The sequence below is a fragment of the Numida meleagris genome, chromosome 13, assembly GCF_002078875.1.
Source record: "Numida meleagris isolate 19003 breed g44 Domestic line chromosome 13, NumMel1.0, whole genome shotgun sequence".
In the NCBI taxonomy this organism is placed as follows: Eukaryota; Metazoa; Chordata; class Aves; order Galliformes; family Numididae; genus Numida; species Numida meleagris.
Genome location: NC_034421.1, coordinates 8,546,805 through 8,566,190, shown reverse-complemented (window position 1 = coordinate 8,566,190; position 19,386 = coordinate 8,546,805). Strand labels below are relative to the sequence as shown.

The following is a 19,386-nucleotide window of genomic DNA, read 5'->3' as shown; positions in this document are numbered from 1 at the left end:
TTTCCTGGCTACTCTCTCCTGAGTGGCACAGCAGTTTATAAATGCAATATATGAATTACATGTAAACATCTATTCACTTCCAAAGGTAACACTCTCCTCTCTGGACTTTCGGCTGCCTCACTTTTAAAAGTGTCAGAGACTGATGCGTTCATTTTCCACTATTATTATTTTCTCCATTGACACTGATCTGCAAATAAGAGAATCTCACCTTATACTATGACTTTTTAATTTCAGTTTTACCCCATTAGTTGTTAGCACTTTGATAGATGGCCCTGAATATCCTTTAATTCCTTCAGCTGTGGTTCTGCTGTTTTACCTGAAACAAGAAGTGAGTTATTTAAAGTTCCAGTAACTGCTGGTTCCAGTGATGAGATGGTGAAATTAAAAATCCTGCTCAAATGAGTGAGGGAAAAAAGCAGTTTCTGGCCAGTTGACCTGACTCGTTGGAGCCGTTCAGGTGCCTAAATCCTGCTGATTCTTGAGTCTTTGGAGATTTGGGCTTTGATGATTCAAAAGCCTGTGGATGTGTTAATTTAGTTGTCATTCAGCCTGGTTACACAATTTCAATTTTTTTTCAGTCTTCCCTTGTAAAGTAGCAGCTACAGCTCCCTAATTACTTCTGTTACTTATTTTATCTTCTTTGCATGCCATCCTGAATTTTTTGGCAAGGTTTTCGCCTTCCAATGTTTTCAGCTTGCATGTCAGGAACATGGCATGGCTGAGAATAGACCAGAAAATATGGTTCTTGCTAGTCTGCTTCTATAGAGAGAAAATGAAATTCAATGAGAAGAAACGCTTGCTCTTCAGCAGAACTTGGTTAATGTCATGGGAAAGTGAGAAAAAAAATAAAATGGCTGCGAGGGATAGTAACGAGGAAGTTAACACGAACGTGATATGGAAACTCAAGAGAAACAGCATGCAGATGGTATATCATTCCAGCAAATACTTACACTATTTTCCTGTCTGAATCCATTGATTTGATCTGAGAAATGTGTTGTCTGTAATCTATGCACTCCCCTTTCTTGGAGACCCTTTGACAATGCATTTCATCTAGTAAATCAAATTGTATTTGCATATTCAGAGGCTTGGGCTCCAAGCTACTGATGCATTTACAGTTTGCAGGGAGGCTGGAGTGTTTTTTGTTAAGGACAATTCCTTGCGTGATCAATGTTTGTTTCAAAAGGGGAGATTTGCTTTCATGACCAGCCAGGCTCAGTCTCACAGACAAAATGCACTGCAGGGTGCAGAAAGAATTGCATCCATCTTTTCTCCGTCTTGACAGCAATGAGACATCTCATAGATAACCCAGGGGAAGGGCTGGCAAGGGCCCAGAGAGCCCAGGAGGGCTGAGAACGCCAGGACAATGGAGTAGGCTGACTGCATCCCTCAGCCAAAACTTTCCCCTTTCCTTAAGTGACTGAAGCCTGGAAGAGAGGGTTGGTCAAGTGCTGAAACTTCTCCATCTCCCTAAACCACCTTATGGTGAGTGTTAAGTCTTTTTTTTTTTTTTATTCTGGTTGTTATTGCAGGATATGGCTGATAACATCTTATTCTCTGGTGCTGGAAGGAACATCAGCTCAGCATTTTCAGCAGAAGCAGGAGTGGAATTAACCCAGCTGGTGTATGGAAAAGGGACGAAGAGCTTAGAGGATAGAAGGCAGATGACTTATTTCATAGGAACTGCTTTGAAGTCTTTCTGTGTGGCGTGACGCTTCTCTGTCTTGGATTAACACAGGAGCTCTCAGCCAGAGGAACTGACCTGCTGAAAATTCGAGTGAAGGAAAGGGGATTTAGGGACAAGATCTGCGAATTTTAGCCGTTCTGTTTTGGAAGACAGAAGTGATGTAAAGAGAACAGGAACAATTAGGGCATATGCTGTGTTTGTTTATCTTCAGAAGCGTGTAGTAGGTGTGCCAGCATGCTGTTGTTCAGCAATTAGCAATAAAGGCAGACAGCAATTAACCACATGTCTTCTGTGAGCAGTAATGCAAGTTTTTTGTATTTAACCTTCATGATTCATGAAGCACTTTGATTCTGGAAACCAGGAAGAATAGGAGGGAAGATCTTAGAGCCTGGTGTAGCCATGTGAAAAATGATCATATTTTATTAGTCAGTAATAAAAGGGCTTCCATTTAAATATAGAAAGCTTTTCTGTTATTAGAAAAAAAAATATATTTGCATATATACATGCATACACATATATCTATGTAACTGTATAGTTATATATATACTTGTTGGGTGACGGTAGAGTTCTATTTCTGTGAATTTTATGCTTCCTTTGCTTGTAGGACCTCAGATCAGATACATACTTGGAAACAAGTGGATTGTATTGAGGGACAGCCTTGGTGAAGAACTCTTTGGAATAGAGCTTGGTCTTTTTCTAAAGTGTTCCAGCTACAGCGTATTTTAGAAAACCAAAGAATACCTGTGTCATTATCTGCTAATGAAGAGATAACTATTGCATCAGGAATACCTATACTTTAAGGTCGCTTCTTTTCCCTTAACCAGATTTCTATCACAGACCTCTTATTTGGTAGAATGAGGTTCAGCAACCAGTCTCATTATAGGTAAAAAAATTTGGAAAGTTTTCCATTGATCGTGGTATAAAATTGGACTTAGTGTAATGAACTGGCTCCAGAATGTGTGCTGGAATAATGATTTTTGTGAATTAATAAGATACTGTTTTCCGGTTTTTATGGATTAATACTTAGCTACAAGCTGTTTAGCATTTGGATAGAGAACATCCTAGTAGTAAAATGCAATTTTGTTTGGAAACAGATGGAACAATTGGGTTGGTGGACAGACTGTTGTAGAGGGTAGCTGGGGAGAGGCAGAAAGTGCCTGTATTGGTTGTTCTTTCAGCACAAGTCACTGGGATTGCCATTTTAAAAGGAATCTGGTGGCAGTTTTTTGGAAAAGGGAGTTTTGGGAGCTCTTTTTTTTTGCCTGTGTCTAAAAATGTGATTTTAGAAAAAACAGTTAAAATGAGGTATTTTGGAAAGAAAATGATCATCTTTTAGAATAGAAAGAAAATCATATTCATTGTGTCCTCAATTATAAAAATGTATCACTTAGCCTGGAATTGAAAGCTTATGTAACACTACATGCAAACACGAAACCTACATTCCTCCTGCTGTCCCTGTGCCCACTGGGAGCTCTAGCATTTTCCAAACAGCACTTTTTCAAAGGTGAGTTTTCTCGGGAGAATTTTTTTTCAAATCCACCTAATAAGTGTGCCATGGAGCGTTGCAGACATTCCGCCGTGAGCTGAGGAGAGGGCATGATGTTGTAAAAGGAGCTGAAGGACGAGAGAAGTGATTTGAGCTGAAGACTTGTCAGACTTGTCAGAACATTTGGTCGGGGCAGCGCAGCAGCGGGCTAAGCGCGTTGCAGAAACAGACTGGCAGAAATAAGGAGGTGCTCTGAAATTGGTGCTCACCCTGGGAAGTCCTCTGTGCTTCTGGGTTACCTCTGGCCTAAGTGCAGTGATGGCTGTTGGTGCTGATGTTGGTGGGAATGCTATTTTGCATTGTACTGGTCCAAAATGGCCTTAGCGACAGCGTTCTGGAGAGAGAAACAAAGCCTATGTGTTTTACTATTCTTCGCATGATGATTATTCAGCTAATGCCAGTTCTAATTTCAGATGAAATGCTGAGGTAACTGGTTTTGTTGGTGTTAATCCACAATTATTCAACTAAGAGCAATATCAAAGCCATAATCTTAAGCAGTCACAGGCATGGCAAATAGCCATTGGCAGAGCTTCAAGAAATGTGTTCGATCAGTTATTGTTCTCGTGCCATGGAGAGACCTGTAACAGAACATTCCTGCAGGGGACAAGTTGCCTTGAAATGTAAATCAAATTCAGTTTCACCATACTCATTAGTACTGTCTTTGATGCTGCTTGGTAACCAGGCAGCACCTGGAGCCTTGACATCTGGCCAGCTGGGCATTAATGATGCATACCATCAGTTTGATCAGTGTTTTAACTGGGAAACATTAAGGGGAGATGTGCGAGTGTGAGTGAAGCATTGTTCTGCAGGTAATATAGGAAAGATGTGAAAGCCTTGAATGGTCTTAGATTGTGAGCAGTCCTTGCAGGATCTCAAGGATACCAGTACACAGGTGAATGAGCCCTGCCTCTGCTCACAAAGCTACAGATGCCTCATGCACTGGTATCCAGGGGCAGTGGTTTGCAGGTCTGGAAGAAGCAGAGCTCGGCATAATCCTGGGGCAGTGTCTGGCTGAGCTGTGGGAAGGATTTGGTTTGCAGTCACAGGATTACCCGTGAGATGCTTCTTGATTGGAACAGAAATATTTAATCAGATCTATCTCTTGGAACTGCCATGTTGAGAAAACAGGTCTCCAAATTGGATTTTTGTGATCGATGGGCAGGAAAGACCTTTTTATCCACCTTAGTGGAGCTGACTTACAAAACTAGGGTTGGGTGACAGCAGAATGTCTGTATTCTGGCAGGACCGGCTGTCTCCTGTCTGGGAATGCAAGCTGTTCTGGAACTGTGCACTGATCCTCTGTAAATTTGAGCCACAATCTGTACGTTCTTGCACATCGAAAGAAAAATGGCTGCTGAGTTCAGAAATAATGTGATTCTATTTCACCAATTTCCGAAGGCAAGTGTTGTTTCCCAGTAAGATGCATAGGAATACGTGGGTACCTAGGTGTATGTTTTGGAATTTATTTAAGTACATCAGTGAAGCAGGAATCTCTGTGTTGTTTTTTGGAGGCCAGGGACCTGACCCAAGCAGAACAGGGTTCAGAGCCTGAGCACAAGGATCTGTAGGATCTGTTTGGAGAAGAGCACATCTGGATCCAGGCTTGAGAGAGAAACAGGTTATAGACACCAAATGTCAGGGGCAGCGGCATCAGCCTCTGCTAACGAGCTCGTGTTTGCCTGTTCTGTGAAGTCCTCTTTGAAGCAATGTTCTGTAAGTTCATGAATCTGTTAAAAATACCATTCCAAAACAGAGATTGGGATCTACAGAAACAGTTCCTTACTTCAGGAAATGGAGCATTTCTGAATAATACCATCTTCTGTCATGCCTACTCAAACTAATTAGACAACACTGCCACACTTTAGTAATGTAATTTATCTCTTGCCTAGGTAAACTATATTCATGCTTCAGCTACTTGAATATTACTGTTCCGCATTTGAAGTTATTATGTTATTCTGTGCTGTTTATGTTCCATGATATCAGATTGTAATTAAACAAGCGCTTGGGAAGTTGAGTATTTCCAAGCTCAGAAAAGCTTGTTTGGGGCATGCATTGTTTCCCAGGTGAACAGGCTGGACTTGGGCGTGTCCTTTTCTGAATTGCATCTGACGTCCTACGCAAGCCAAACATTCATCTGTGGGCATTAAGCATGTGAATAGCCTATTTAACTGAAAGCACAAGTTCACATTATTTAATTGAATCGGGGTTTGGAGGCCAAATTTATTCCAGCTGGAGATCTGGCAGGGAAGGGCTAATATTCTCGGAAGGAAGGAAGGAAAGAAAGAAAGTAGTTCTAAAGCTTAAAAACATTAAAGAAAATGCCAGTAGAAAAAAATGTACTTAGTTTAAAATATATTATTGGCTTCCATGAAGCATGCCCCTGATGTAGCTGCAGTTGCGCTAATGGGCACAGCATCCGCCTGCCATTCACACCAATTGGAGGAAGCACTTCAACATCGGTTAGGGGGCAGGACAGCCTGAGACAATGCAAAACATTGCCCAGAAGGACTGAGAGGTTTTCTTGGTGATTGCTTGCAAACTGTTGCTGTCTGTTTGGTTAATGTGTGGATGACAGATCACAAAGCAACCAGAAGACAGAGGGAAAGCAGAGCAGCATAGAGCTGTCCTGGTGTGGCCTGATAAAGGGCTGGCAGCTTCTGGATGTGCAAGGGTGGAGGTGCAGCAGGTTAGCAAGGAGACAAGGTCGTCTTCTGCCTTCCCTACCCACCTGGCTGCATTTGCACTGCCAGCTGAGCAGGCTGAAGGCTGCTTTGCCTGTCCATGCTACTTGCCTGAGTTTGAGGCTAGCCCTGGGCGGACTTAGAGGAAGCATCAGCGAGGTTTGGTCTTGAAAGTACACTCAGAAAAGACATTGCCTGTGCCCCTTATCAGTTCATCCTGCCTTGGGCAGATAAAACGGGCTCTTTTCTACAAGGGACTTGATTTTAACTGTGTCAAGGCCAGCTGAGCATTGCAGACATGTGAAACTTGGGCTGGATTCAAGCAGCTTATGTGCAAACTCCTGGGAGTACCTGGGCTAAGGCACAGAGGTCCTGCAGGACCGCTGCGCTCAGGCAGGGTGGCAGTGGGAAGAGCAGAACCTGGCCTCCAGCTGCAGCAGTTCTCAGCTGCTGTCGGTGGCACTCAGCAGGGTAATGCCCCAGCACATGCAGTGGCATCAGTGTGATTTTACTCAGGTTGATTTAAAGAATTTCACAGCTAAATTTAAAGCACCATTAAGTAGAACGATGTGTGGGGAATGGCACCACGCTGTTTTTTTAATTTTGGAACCTGGCTTTATAAATACGCTGCTTTCCTAAGCAGGTTCTTAAAAGATACCTGTCAAGTAGATTCTGTCTTGTAAATAGATCCAGATGAATTTCATTAAGATTTTTTTGTGTAAATCTTTTCTGCCATGCCTTAGGTTGACTTTGGTAGTTTATAAAAGCTTCTAAGAACAATAAAAAAAGGATATTTTATTCTCTCTGAATATGTGTTATGCAGATTTCCCTGGGTAACAATTTAATCTTTTTTAGGATTGTACTGGAAGGGAACAATGACTCACATCCATTGATAAAATACACCTTACCTCCATATTATTAACAAGTGCAGTCAAGTGAATCAGACTGCATCTGCCATTGAGAATAGAGATGCTTGTTTGGAGGACAGGGCAGGATTGCACTCCCAGCCTGTTTTGTTTATGGTTCCAAAGCCAAAATACAGGTTGGAGATTTGTCCCAGGTCAGTGTCTCCTTGACAGCGTGTGCACTGTTGCATATCAAGTGCTCCTGCATAAAAAAAAAAGCTGGATGGCAAAAAATAAATAGCAGTGCTCTAGAGTAAAAGACAGATCCCGATGTCTTATGCGTTCTAGGAATATGCCTCCCGTACTGCCAGCTCAAAATGCATGGCAAAAAAAAGCAAAAAACAAAGCCACAATCAAGCTGACAAAGTGATGTGTATAGTACAAACTGGCAGAGCGTTTAGTAAAAGAATAAGAATTATTTCGAAAAAGAAAAACATGACTGGAAAGGTACCTGAATAACACATTGCTTCTGCTGATTTTTCTGTTGTTAAAATAAGAAAAATCCATGATACGGAGCTGTTCATTAGTGTAACTGTGATTTTACTGCTACATTGTATAATTTTCTTTCCACACTGGGGAAACAAAAATAAATATGCCAAAGATGGAGCATCTATTAACAAATAAGTCAGCTGGGACAAGCAGAAATTCATGTAAAATGCTGCGAGCGTGGTAAGATCCAGAAAAGGCATAAAGACTGAAGAAAATGATAAAATGCGTGTCACAGAAAGCAGTCACTCTGTGGGGAAAAAAGCCATGTAGCAGAAGCAAAGCTTTAGCAATTTATGCAATGAAGGAAATTAATTTAAGCTGGAAGAAACATTATTTTTCCCAATATAAATCTGGCTTTATATTTATAAAACTTATTTTGTACTTTTTCTTTAAAGTCTGTTTGCATATTTGGTCTACAAAGTGCTATCATTTGCTGTTTCATACTTGGTCTCAGATGACACCTTGAAATTTAATGTCATAGCAGAGGTAGGGTAGGGCATGCAGAGTAAGCAGTCGCGCTGTTGGTTTAAGGTTTATGATACTAGACTGGTGAATTAAGCAAAACTAGCGCTAAGAAAAAATGCCACACTACATAAAGAAATGTGTGGAGAGCCTGCATTTGATTGCATTACCAGATCCTCTGCATTTATAGCCCTACAATGTATTGCAGAGGTGTGGGCACATGCAACATCTAACTGCTGGAATATTCCCATAATGAAACTGCACTATTCTTGTTCCACTGATGTTCACTTCAAGAAAATGTACGTTAGTCTCTTCTGAAATGCCTACCCAGGTAATACTTCTGGAGGGGATTGTAGCAGACGGGCAGTCTCTGGTCTCGTTTGGGTGTTACCATAGTTGAGTGCCATCTTGGTAAGGTAGTGGCCTGGGAGTCAGCGGATGCGTTCTCAGCTCTGCCCAGTTTAGCTGCCAGGTGTTGAGGAGGACCTGCTCTGGAAAACAGAAGCAATAAACTGCTTTTCCCTCCTCTTGCTCACTGTGTCAAATTGGATTCCATAGCATAGCTCTTGCCTTGAATATTGGATGTGATTATATGATACCAGCACAATGGATTTCATCCTTATTCAGTCTGGAAGGTATTGCCTTGTAATATATATGATAATACTTTAAATTAGAAATTCACCATAGTCATAGAAAACAGCTGGAAAACTCATCAATTATATCATGCATCACTTTTTAAAGGATGACCTGAATATCTGCAAGTCCTGAATTACTGTCTGCACCCACGTCACCATCAGTCTGTGTTTAGTATTTCTGCCAAAGCTGTGGCCATCCAAACCCTTTGGCAAGCAGGATGGCAGCCACCCTGCCCCGTGGGTAGCCATGGCATCTCCCTGCATCACCATGGCAGTGGGGAGGTGAATATGCTTCAGTAACAAGTGACCTCTGGCAGCGCTGTCCTGGAAGAAAATTTGACAACACAGATTTTCATTGAAAAGAAAACCTAATACAGCTGTCTTAGATTTCTGTCTCAAAATCTGAGACCTGTATCAGTAACAGGGTAAGATCCTGAGTTCAGAAGAGCCTCGTTCCTCCCCTCCCCTCCCCTCCCCTTCTCCACCTGTCTCTGCAGCCCAGCCACGTAGATGAATCACAGCAGAATTGAACAGGTTCGAGAGAAGCCGAGTGAAAGTATTGGGTAACTCTGCCAAATTTATTGCTTTATTCATTATTTATGCAGGCAGCAGATGCAATACAGATTTAGGGACTGACTGCAGTAAATAAAAGTCTGACGTGGCCCAGCCAGACACACTAAACACTTCAGCTATTGCACCAAGATGTAAATTTCAAGTCCTAATAGCAATGGGAAATGTTTGAGTACTGGTGTTAAAAGCAGCACCTAAAATTTCTGGGTGCTAGTGGCAGAGCTGATGCCTCACAGCACCTTTGTGTTGGGGGCCTGTGGAAAGCAAAAGCAAAGAGCAAACAGGTACTTGTCCCATGAGAGCAGGCAAGGAATCTCTTGTGTAACAAACTAGGTGTCTGCCCCTTCCCCCATGGTTCGTTTGGGACAAATAAGATACAGCTGCTGGTGGCTCTGGGGCCTTCAGTGATTGGTGAGCCTTGATGAGCAGCTCTGAGTTGGCACCTGTGGGCCAACTTGGGGGAGGTGCTTGGCTGGCTGTGTTGCCCTGAGGTGTGGGGAGAGTTACTTCTGGAGGTATGGACCAGTCAGGCTTTGTCCTTGGAGCTGTGGTGGTGGGACTGAAGGAGGTCTGGTGAGTGCCTTGTTGTGATGGTTTCCTGTAAGGGGGAGCTGAGGTGGGCTGCTGGGAGCTGGGCAGGGCCTGCTGTAAGGCCCCTTGAAAAGCATTGTTCATCTTGTTTTCCTCATGGTCCGTCTGATAAAGAGCTCAGCTTTCTGGAAGGCTGGAGCCCCTTTTATACATTAGTTTGTTTGAAGGGTGGTTGTTTGCTTGTGTGAACATGCTTCCAGGTGCTGTCTCCTCCCTGAGCAGGTTCTTGAGGCTTGGTGCTGCTGGTGGCTGCTGCAGGGGTGTTCTGGGGAGCTGGGGGTGCTCTACTGGATGTGAGGCCCTGGCCCAGCTGCGCTGTGTTTGGTCTGTTTCTGCCGGTGGCTCTCCTCCAGGCTTTTGTGGTGAGAAATTGGGACTATGGCAGCAATGCAGATGTGAGAGAGAAAATGTTACAGCCTGGTTTGTGCGGAGGGCTTTGATCCCTTGTGAGCAAAAGGAGAACCAAGGGAAGGGTCTCTTTTATTTACGCATTATTTTATAATGCAGATGATGCTTTTCTTCTGCCAGTTGGTGTTGATGTATTTCACACATCTGTCACAGTGGAAACACAGCTTTAATAATAGACACAAAAAATGACTGAAGGTAGCTACTCTGTAGAAAACTTGCTGAATTTTCACTGGTGATGCAGCCTTTTAGGGTAGTGCAAAGATGGCTATCCAGAGAAGGCCAAGAAAACTGTGAGGGGTCTGGAGCACAAGTCTTGTGGGGAGAGGATGAGAGAACTGGAGTTGTTTGGTCTGGAGGAGGCTTAGCACTCTCTGCTTCCTTGGAGGAGAGAGTGGTGAAGTGAGGGTTGGCTCATCTCCCAGCTAATAGCAATATGACAAGAGGGAATGGCCTTAAGTATTGCCAGGGGTGAATCGGGTGGGATGTTGGGAAAAATTTCTTAGAAAGAGTGGCAGTGCATTGGCACAGGCTGCCTAGGGAGGGGATGGAGTCATCATTCCTGAAGGTGTTCAAGAAAAAGGCAGATATGGCACTGAGGAATGTAGTTCAGTGGCATGGTGGGGTTGGGCTAGATGCTCTTAGTGGTCTTTTCCAACAGTAATGATTCTGTGATGAGTGTGGGGCATTATGGTCTGTTGTGAGCAAAAGGAAAGTCAAGGGAAAAAAAGTCTCATTTATGTATTTTATAGTGCAAATGATGCTTTTTTCTGGAAGTTGGTGTTGATGTATTTCACACATCTGTCATGGCTGAAACAGAGCTTTAAAAATAGGCACAACAAATGACTGAAGGTTGCTATCTTAGTATAAAATTTGCTGAATTTTCACTGGTGATGCAGCCTCTTAGTGTAGTGCAAAGGATATATTACTGACTAGGGGTATAGGATGTACTTCACATTCAGACCCCCCTCTGCCACGATGATATCACATTTACAATCTCAGCCTCGGGGTGAAGCCCCGTGGCAGTGAGAGCAGCGCTCCCTGGGGCGCAGTGGCAGGACAGTAGGTGCTGTGCTTCAGAGGGGACCTGTGGTGACCTCCATCACTGTTTGTACTCATTAAGAGTTTGTGGCTGCAGCTGGGCCATTAACCCCAATGTCTTGGTTAAGCTCCAGCCTGCCTAATTGCATTTTGTATGTGCACCAGTATATTCCTACTTAAAATTCAGATGTAGGAATTCTTCCTCTCCTAAAAAGTGTTATACAGAGTGTGATTTAGTGCTGAAGGTGAAATCCCCTGTAGTCAGAAACCTAAAACTGGATTGAGGGCCATAAAAGAAAGCAGTGCCTTCAAAGCACTTCCCTAGTCCCCTCTGGAGCAGAACCAGGATGCAGAGTGTGGTTCTCTCACTCCGCTGAGTTTCTCAAATTCCTTTATTAATAACAAACCTCTTAAAAATCTGTTCAAGCTTATTACTTGCAGCAAATAAAAATACTCAACGCAAAAAGAAAACAGATGGTCCTGAATGCTGAAGATCTGCTTGAAATGTATTTTCATCCCACTGTCTGGAACTTGTCTCAAGTTATAAAGGAATCGCAGTTTAATTATGAGCTCTGCAATGCTAGCGCTGTGTATCCAGGGAATTCTCTCATACTGGCCTCGTTGAATACCAGCGTAATTAATTATTTTATGCTCTCTGCATCCTTGTTAAAGGAAAATGTTTATACACTTGCTGGAAAGAAAATAACTGTGGGGCTGGGGGCTTCCTCTTTGGGACTAGATTGTTCCTACGTTTGAGTTGGGGACTTCTGTTAAGTTGGAGAAGATGGGATTTGCACCATCTGGGCTGATGGCATCCTACCGGTGGATGGCTCCTAGCAACTTCACATTTACACTTCCCAGCAGAAGCTCGGCTGTGGTGCAAAGAGCCTCTGACTGCAGCTATCCCCTGTACTGCATGCTGCAGGGCCAGATCTGGGAGCCTGTGGTGTCTGAATAATATTCTCACTTCTCTGATCTTAAAGCTGTGTTTGGGAAAGTGTAGGCTTTAGGCAGAAGCAGTGGTTATGGCTTTTTTGTCCCAAGGGGACACCTCAGGAGGTTAATTCTATCTGTATTACTTAGACTCCTCGATTTCTGCTGGTGCATCATCTGGTTTTCATAGTCAGCGTCCTGCTTCCAGCTGAAACTCAACATGATACAACAGCAAAAAAACCAAACCCACACAGCTGTGGTCATCTAGACATTGTTCTCTTAGCTCACCTGTGGTCTTGCATCCTGTCAGGTAGATGTGGTTACCCTGAAATAAACGAGCTAAGAGTGAAGGAGCCTGGGGCTTGGGCTTACCTGAAGCAGGAGGGCTATGTGTGGGTGCAGCAGGGACAGCATCTATGGGAGAGCTTAACTCATATTTTTATAAAAGTTGTCACCAAATTATTTTGGCCAGTTCATTAATCTAACAGACTCATTTCTTGAGGCATGTTAAAGGTTTGTGAGCAAGTGGGTTGTGTGAGCGGGCACTCTTCCTGGGCGTTCAGGTGTCTGGGGCTGGTGATACTTCTCTGCCTGGGTAGTTACTGGCAGACTCTGTAGTGGTACAGCAGCAAAGAGTGAATAACGGGCATCTATATGAAGCTTTAAATGTGTAATTTAAGGAATTACAGACTGCTGAATTTATACTTGCAAAGCATCAGTGAATTCTAGACTGGTAGTCCAACATCTATAAATAAAAATAAAAAAAAAGATTGAGTAATGGGTTTTATTTTAAAAATTAATGACTTATATGTAGGATTTTTATGTAATGCATTTTTGTAGAAATCTTATTTTTGCCTCAAATCTAGGACTTGTTATTTCTCACTTCCTCCCCTCATTCTTTGACAGGAGAATCTGGAATAGCTGTAAAAAGTAGGGGTTTATGGAGGAGGCTTTCTCAGCTTCCTTCTAATAAAGTTATGGAGAAAGAAAAGATGAAGTAAGGTTTTTTCACCATATTTTTTCTATCAGCTTTGCTTCTTTATCTTAACTGAAAAATAACGATGATCACTTTTAAGAGGTGTCGTAATAAAATCTATTCCTACATTCAGAACTTTCTCCCAAAAACGGCGACAGACTTCTGACTCTGAACATGTTAGAGGTTCCTCACCCTCCCGAGGGCCTCCCTTGCTTCCTCCTTTGCTCCCTGCCTAAAGTCCAGCCAGCTCTAGCATCGCACCCAAGTGACTTGGTGAAAGGATTTCTCAAGTTTGCTTTCTTTATAAGAGGCAATAATTTTGGGTTTATTTATTTTGTTGGTTCCTTGTTTAGGTCATAGAAATCTCTATTATTGCAAAATAAGCAAACATATCCTTTTTTTATTCTCAAGGAAAAGAAAACCCAAACACACTGGCCAGTTGTTTCAAATTTTTGCCTTGTTGAGAGCTTGATCTGCTCTCGCATCTGTTCTTGGCTCACCAGGCTGCGACTGTGGGCAGAGCGGTGGCAGTGCTTGGGACAGGGGTCCTGCACGTCCAGTGGTGCATTGCTTCCACTGCTTCTGGGGCTGGCCTGTCTCTCTGCAAAGGCACCAGCAATTACTCATCTTTTTTTGTTTTTTAATTCTCTAATCCCCAGGGACCTGCTATCCCTCTCTACAGAGGAGGCTCAGGTTCCATTGGGATCCTCAAGTGGGAGTCTGGGGAGGTCTGAGCTACTGCCGAGTGCCAGCCCAGGCAAATGACAGCGCTGGAGATAGCGTGTTCATGCCAGAGTTCCTTTGAGTTAAATTGAGTTTTTTTTTTCTGAGTCCGAAACTATACTGTCTTCTGATATCTGGTTTTCAGCTTTCTTATTTCTTCATCAGAGAATATTTTTTATAAGAAGGTTATAAATGTATAAAATTATCCTTCCAATTTGCTTCAGTATTGATCAGAAAGATTTTTAAGTTTCTAAACTGCAAACTTTACAGCACATAATTTTTATTCTTTTCAACTTATCTGTAATATTTTGTTGTGGATCCACAGCAACAGTTATTTCTGGAGTCCTAGGTCCGTATTCTTCAGTGGGGACCAAAGACAATCAGTACAAGTAGAGGAAGGGATGCACTGGGAATACCTTCTCATGGAGGAGTAATAGAGTTCTCTTTATGCAATTTCCTCTTATTTGATTTCTTCCTTGCTCATCTGCCAACAAGAAGATTATATACTTTTAAGGTAGTGCTGGAAAATCTGCAGGTGCAGACTACAGTATTTCTTTCAGTGTGACATGAAGCAGTGCCCTAACCAACTGGAAGAGCTTGATCTCCAGTCACCTTTGAGGTGCCCACCAACATCAGTCTGTCTTAGTTCCAGTGAATCATAGAATCACCAAGAATGGAAAAGACCTTCAAGATCATCTAGTCCGGCTGTAACCGTGCTTATGTTTTGTGTGTGTATTATTTGTGTGTTTTGTATTAGTGTGTATTTTGTCTTATTCAACCGAGTTCTTATTCTGGCACCTGTATGCAGGGTGCAAGTAATCCTTCACTTTGCGAGTGGTCCTAGGAACCTCAAGTGTGTGGCAGGATCCCTGTACCAGGAATGCAGATAAACCGTTCTATTAAATACTCCGCTTTGTTGCTGATGAGATTGTCTCCTCCTCCCCTAAATTAGCTTTGAGTGAATTAATGAAATGTGCAGTCCTGGTATCACTGCAAACTGAAGCATCTGGTGTTAAATTGGGCAGTGTCAGCACCTGAACAGCAGTGCTGTGTCCTCCCCACACCAAATGATCTGTTGTGAGCGTGCTGCTGCTCAGTCCTGCTTGGCAGTGTGTCCTCCCCGATATCCCACTGAAACCTCTGCAGGAAGGAGTGGTTTATCTCCAGTGGGTTTTAAAGTGTGAGGTTTGAAGGCAATTTCCTTCAAGGTTTGAAGTTGTAAGTAATTTTGTTATGGCTCTCAGCAAAGTGCAGTGTGTGGCCTCAGCCCTGTCAGCTTTTTAGCACTTTTAAAAATACTCAAATGCGGTTTATGTTCTTCCAAAAGATGGGTTCTGTCCCCCTCTCAATCAGCATGTAACCTGAAAGCACACTTTGGACCTTTTCTGATGTAGATTAACACACTAGGAATGGTATTTTATGAAAATATAGGAAAAAAATGTGAATTTTCTAAATGCAAAATATGGTGCAGCTGTTTTAAATGTCACTGAGCCCTTGCCTGGTGCTATTTGTGCTTGCATTTGGACATGTGGGTTAAGATTACATGTAGCAGAATTTCTCAACCAACCTTGTTGCAGATGGTTTCTTCCTTAACATACAGCTTATTGTTCTCCAGATGTAATTAGACCAAGTGTTATGGCAGTTGGTAGGATTACAGCGCTTTGATAAATGACTTCTTTCTTAGAAGAGAAGGTTTGTGAAAACAAGACCATTCATCTCATTTCTTGCTTATTTTCTCTGCCCAACTTTCTTCTTGAAAGTGTACATATGGCATTAGATCTTTCCTCAAGGAGAGAGTTGAGTGTTTCCCACAGCTTGTGGCTGAGTCTGTCTGAGAGCCAGCCCTGCCCTGAGCATATCAGCTCTTCCCCTCACCTGGGTGTCAGTTACAAACCCAGTAACATAGCTGCTGTCAGCTCTTGCATGTCTCTGATAAACTATGGAAGAGGACTGGTTTCAGAACAGGCCCGTGTAGAACCCTGCTTGGTAGTGGCTTCCTGATGCTCCTTAGCTCCTACCTCAGCCCTGCTAACCTGCTTTCCTTCTTACCCATCTAGTTGCATTCCAGACTGTACCTTAAGTTTTATAAAAGATTGTGGGAAACAGTGTTGAAAGGGAGAGGTTGTGAAAGTCAAGGTAAATGACATCCACTGCTCTCCCCTCATCCACAGCTCCAGTCATTCTTCCATAGCAGGCAGTTGGGTAAGTCAGCCCAAGTTGCTTTTGGCCAGTCCATAAGTGGTTCCAGTTGCTACCTTCTACTCTAAGCCCAGTCCCAGAGGACTCACTCTATGATTTTCACACCAACCAAAGCAAAGCTGACTGTCCAGGCTCTCTCTCTGGCCTTTTCTAAAGATGGGTGCAACATTAGTTTTTCTGCAGTCATTGGGGATCTCCCTTGATCATGACAACTTCTCAGAGATGACAGGAGTGGCTATGACATAAGCCTGTTTGATCGGCACCCTTGGGTTCATCCCACCTGATTCTGTGAACTTGAAATCAAGAGACGGGATGAAAAAGTCCTCCACTTCCAACTTCCTGAAAATGGATTGTGCTGGTGGGATGGACTCAGTGTCATTGCTCGTCCAGCCACAGTCACTGTGATGAACCTGTGCTGTGCATCAAGGGAATGGTTTTCTTCTCTTAGCACAGTCACCTTCCATGAGATTTTGATGACTAATTCTTATTAGTTAGTGCGGATCTTCCTGACTATGCCGAAGCTTTAGTGTAGTTACAAGGTCATTTGGATACAGCTACTTTTCCAAGTTAGTTGGAGCTGAGAAGAAGGGCTTCCCTGTGAAGTCCTGCACACTGGAGCTGATCATTTATCTATTTTCTGAGTAATTTGTGTGTCAGAGCTCAAGACAGTAGCTTTCCAGAGGCTTGAACAATGGTGACTATCCATTCCACTTTACAGCATATTTTTTAATCTGAAATTGGGTTTTAGGCTTTCCTCTGAGCTGTGTGACTGATCTTAAAAGCTTCTTGATGTATTACCCAGGCCTATTAGATTCTGCTAGACCTCTCCATCACCAAGAATTGATTTCCCCCTTCTCTCCCCCTCAGTGCTTGAACTCAGAAGGCCCTTAGGGCTTCTGGCTTAATTAAAAATTAAATTTACAGATCATTTCTCAAATCATCCCTTAAGCAGCCGGTAATAATGATCACCTCTGAGTGGTATGTGTCACTGTCATTTAACGTGCTGTGTTGTAAATAGTAATGTGCCCCCTCTGTGAACTCTGTGCAGAGCAAGCTGCCCTCTGGTGCTCTCTTCGCTTGTGTACGAGACAAAAATGGGTGTGCTTTGAGTCCTGGGGATCTGAGTGGTACTCCGTCCTGGTTCTCACTGAACACGCTGCTTGGACCTATTCATGCCCCTTTTTCTTCTTGCCATACAGAAGGAAAGAATGAATTGTCCTGCACTTAAGAACACTTCCGTTTGTTCTGAAAACTATTTTCATTTTCCCCATTGCTTCCACTATTCTTCTTCTTTCTTCTTGCTAGGATATTCAGCTTCTTCTTAAAATCCCTTTTCTTCCAGTTGAAAGAAAATTCACGTTACGTGGAGGGAATAGGTAAAGCTGCCAATCTGAACTGGTACAAAAGGGTCTTGCTGTGATGCTTCCTGGTAAACAACGCTGAGACTGTCAGGTACCTCAGCGTTACAGGTGGACAAGTTCCTTGCAAACAAGTTGTCCAACACCAAGCCCTCTCTTAGGAGAATTCTTTATGAGCCAATCCACTAGTGGCTTCGTTTGTAAGCTTTGTTGCATGGTTTGGCAGCGTTTATTTAATCTGCGAGGAATCTGCCAAGAGCTTTGTCTGATTGTTTGCTATTCATTCTATGCAATTGTTCACACAAAGCATTTGCTATATCTGTCTTTTTTGCTACTTTGCGGGATGTTTGTATGTTTTAAAATAAAGACTTAACGTTGCTGAGCAGTGAATAATTTTGCTGATGCACAAGCCTCTTTGTTCTCATGCAGTGTTAGGTACCTGTATGAAGATGCTTCCGAGCATTTGAGCAATAGCACATGGGTGGTTACTGCTCCACTGTGGATATACACAAATAGGCGTTCGAGGGCTGTATCTCCGTGTTTGCTTTTTCATTAGATCAATGTTTTTTCTGCCCTTTGTGTATTTGCTTAGCCTCTCAATTCTGTAGTACATTTATTTTCCTTTTTTTCTATCATCCGAAACGGTGCATGCCTTGATATTTGAATTTACTCTAACTTCTGAGGGAAACATGACTTTAACACAACCTCTGTAGCACTGTGTGAATCCAGAAGAGGTTTGGTTTTGTCTCTTGATTTGGCCAACTCAGGCTGTCTCTGTGTTCCTCCTGAACGTTTCAGGAAGCTGCTTGTGCTGCACCGCACCTTTTGAGCTGCTGTTGGTGGCAGTGCGTGCAGCAGTGTCAGCTCTGCCAGCTGGGGCTGTGTTGGGTTGATCTCCTCAGTGGCTCGGGTGTTCTTGCTCTGTCTTCAAGTACTGCTCTTTTCTATTTCCAGACACATTCTTTAATCTCCTGAAAGAATGGTTGATCAGAAGGCTGTCCTGGGAAGGATTTGGCCTAGAGATAGTTTCCCAGATTGTCTGCGCTCAAGGTTGGATTTTAGTGGGGATGAGCATTTAATAGCTCTGCCAGCGGTCTCTGAGCTGAAGCCCTGCAGGGACTGTGAAGAATAGGTTGAAGAAAAAAAAAATATCGCTTTTTACCTGAATTGTAAATAGGTTACTAATTGTTTGAATTACTCCAGCAAATGCCCCTTACACTTCAAGAAACATCTCTGAAGAAAAGTAAGCTAGTGACAGTGCCCCAAGCTGAGCTGCTGAACCGCTGACCTCAGCTCCTGATGAGGTTGTGCCTACACAAAACAGCTGTTCAACTGGTGCTGTCAAAGGAGGGGCTATTCTCCTCTTTCTAGGGTGGGCTGGGGGGAGGGAAATGCTGTCTAGAGTATTTCATAAAACTTGCTGGGCTCAACCAGAGCCATTTTAAAGCAGCAGGTTGCATCTACTGGGATTTGCGGAACCCTAAAACGTTCTTAGTGGAAGACTGGGCTTCTGCCTGAAATGGGGGTTTCTTTGTGCAACTGCTCCCTGGGAACAGCCTAGAGATGCTCCTCTGTACTGACTGCAGTCAGTCTGAACAATCCACTGCTGCTGATCCCGGGGTGCTAGGGAAGCGCTGCCTGGCAGCCAGGGGTTGCTGGGGATCCTCTGCTGGCAAAGCAGATTTTAGAGCAAATTTTAAAGGCAAAGCAGCTGAGATGCAATGGAGTAGAACTAGAGCAAAGAAAAATATTTGTGGCTCTTCTCTTAGAGGTGCTGTTGCACTACAGAGCAGCATCTTGGTGTGCAGCCTCTGCAGTGATCTGGGATTTAAGTAAGAGACAGGGTGTCGTTAATCTTCTGCTGGCGATTAGTCATTTTTCATTTCCTTCCTGGATGTGCAGAATAAACTCTGTGTTACCACTTGCAGCTGCAGCAGTGCAGGGAAACTTGTTACACCCATAGCACACAGTTCATGTCAGACTCCTGATTACCACATGGGCAGGTCAGCTTTCCCCAGCAGCACCATGTGAAGGCCAGATATCCAGGTTAGGATAAACTCTTCCCCACACAAATATAATGATAGCTCTTAAAATGAAGGACGTAGCTCTCCCCAAGTGTTATTCTGGAGTCTGCATGTATATATGCCACAGATGACCTCGGGGCTTCCTTGCAACTCACTGTCATAAT

The 19,386-nt window shown here is 43.2% G+C and overlaps 1 long non-coding RNA gene across 10 annotated transcripts in view; it reads left to right on the top strand.

Annotated features, from left to right (window-relative positions):
• The window catches only part of LOC110406088, a 160,363-nt gene that overhangs the window by 46,295 nt on the left and 94,682 nt on the right, over positions 1-19,386 (top strand). For 2 of the 10 annotated variants that reach the window (XR_002443264.1, XR_002443268.1), the window contains exon 6: positions 1,530-9,545. The exons of the other annotated variants lie outside the window; for them this stretch is intronic. This is a non-coding gene — a long non-coding RNA (uncharacterized LOC110406088). The remainder of the gene's footprint in view (positions 1-1,529; positions 9,546-19,386) is intronic. 10 annotated transcript variants of the gene reach the window in all.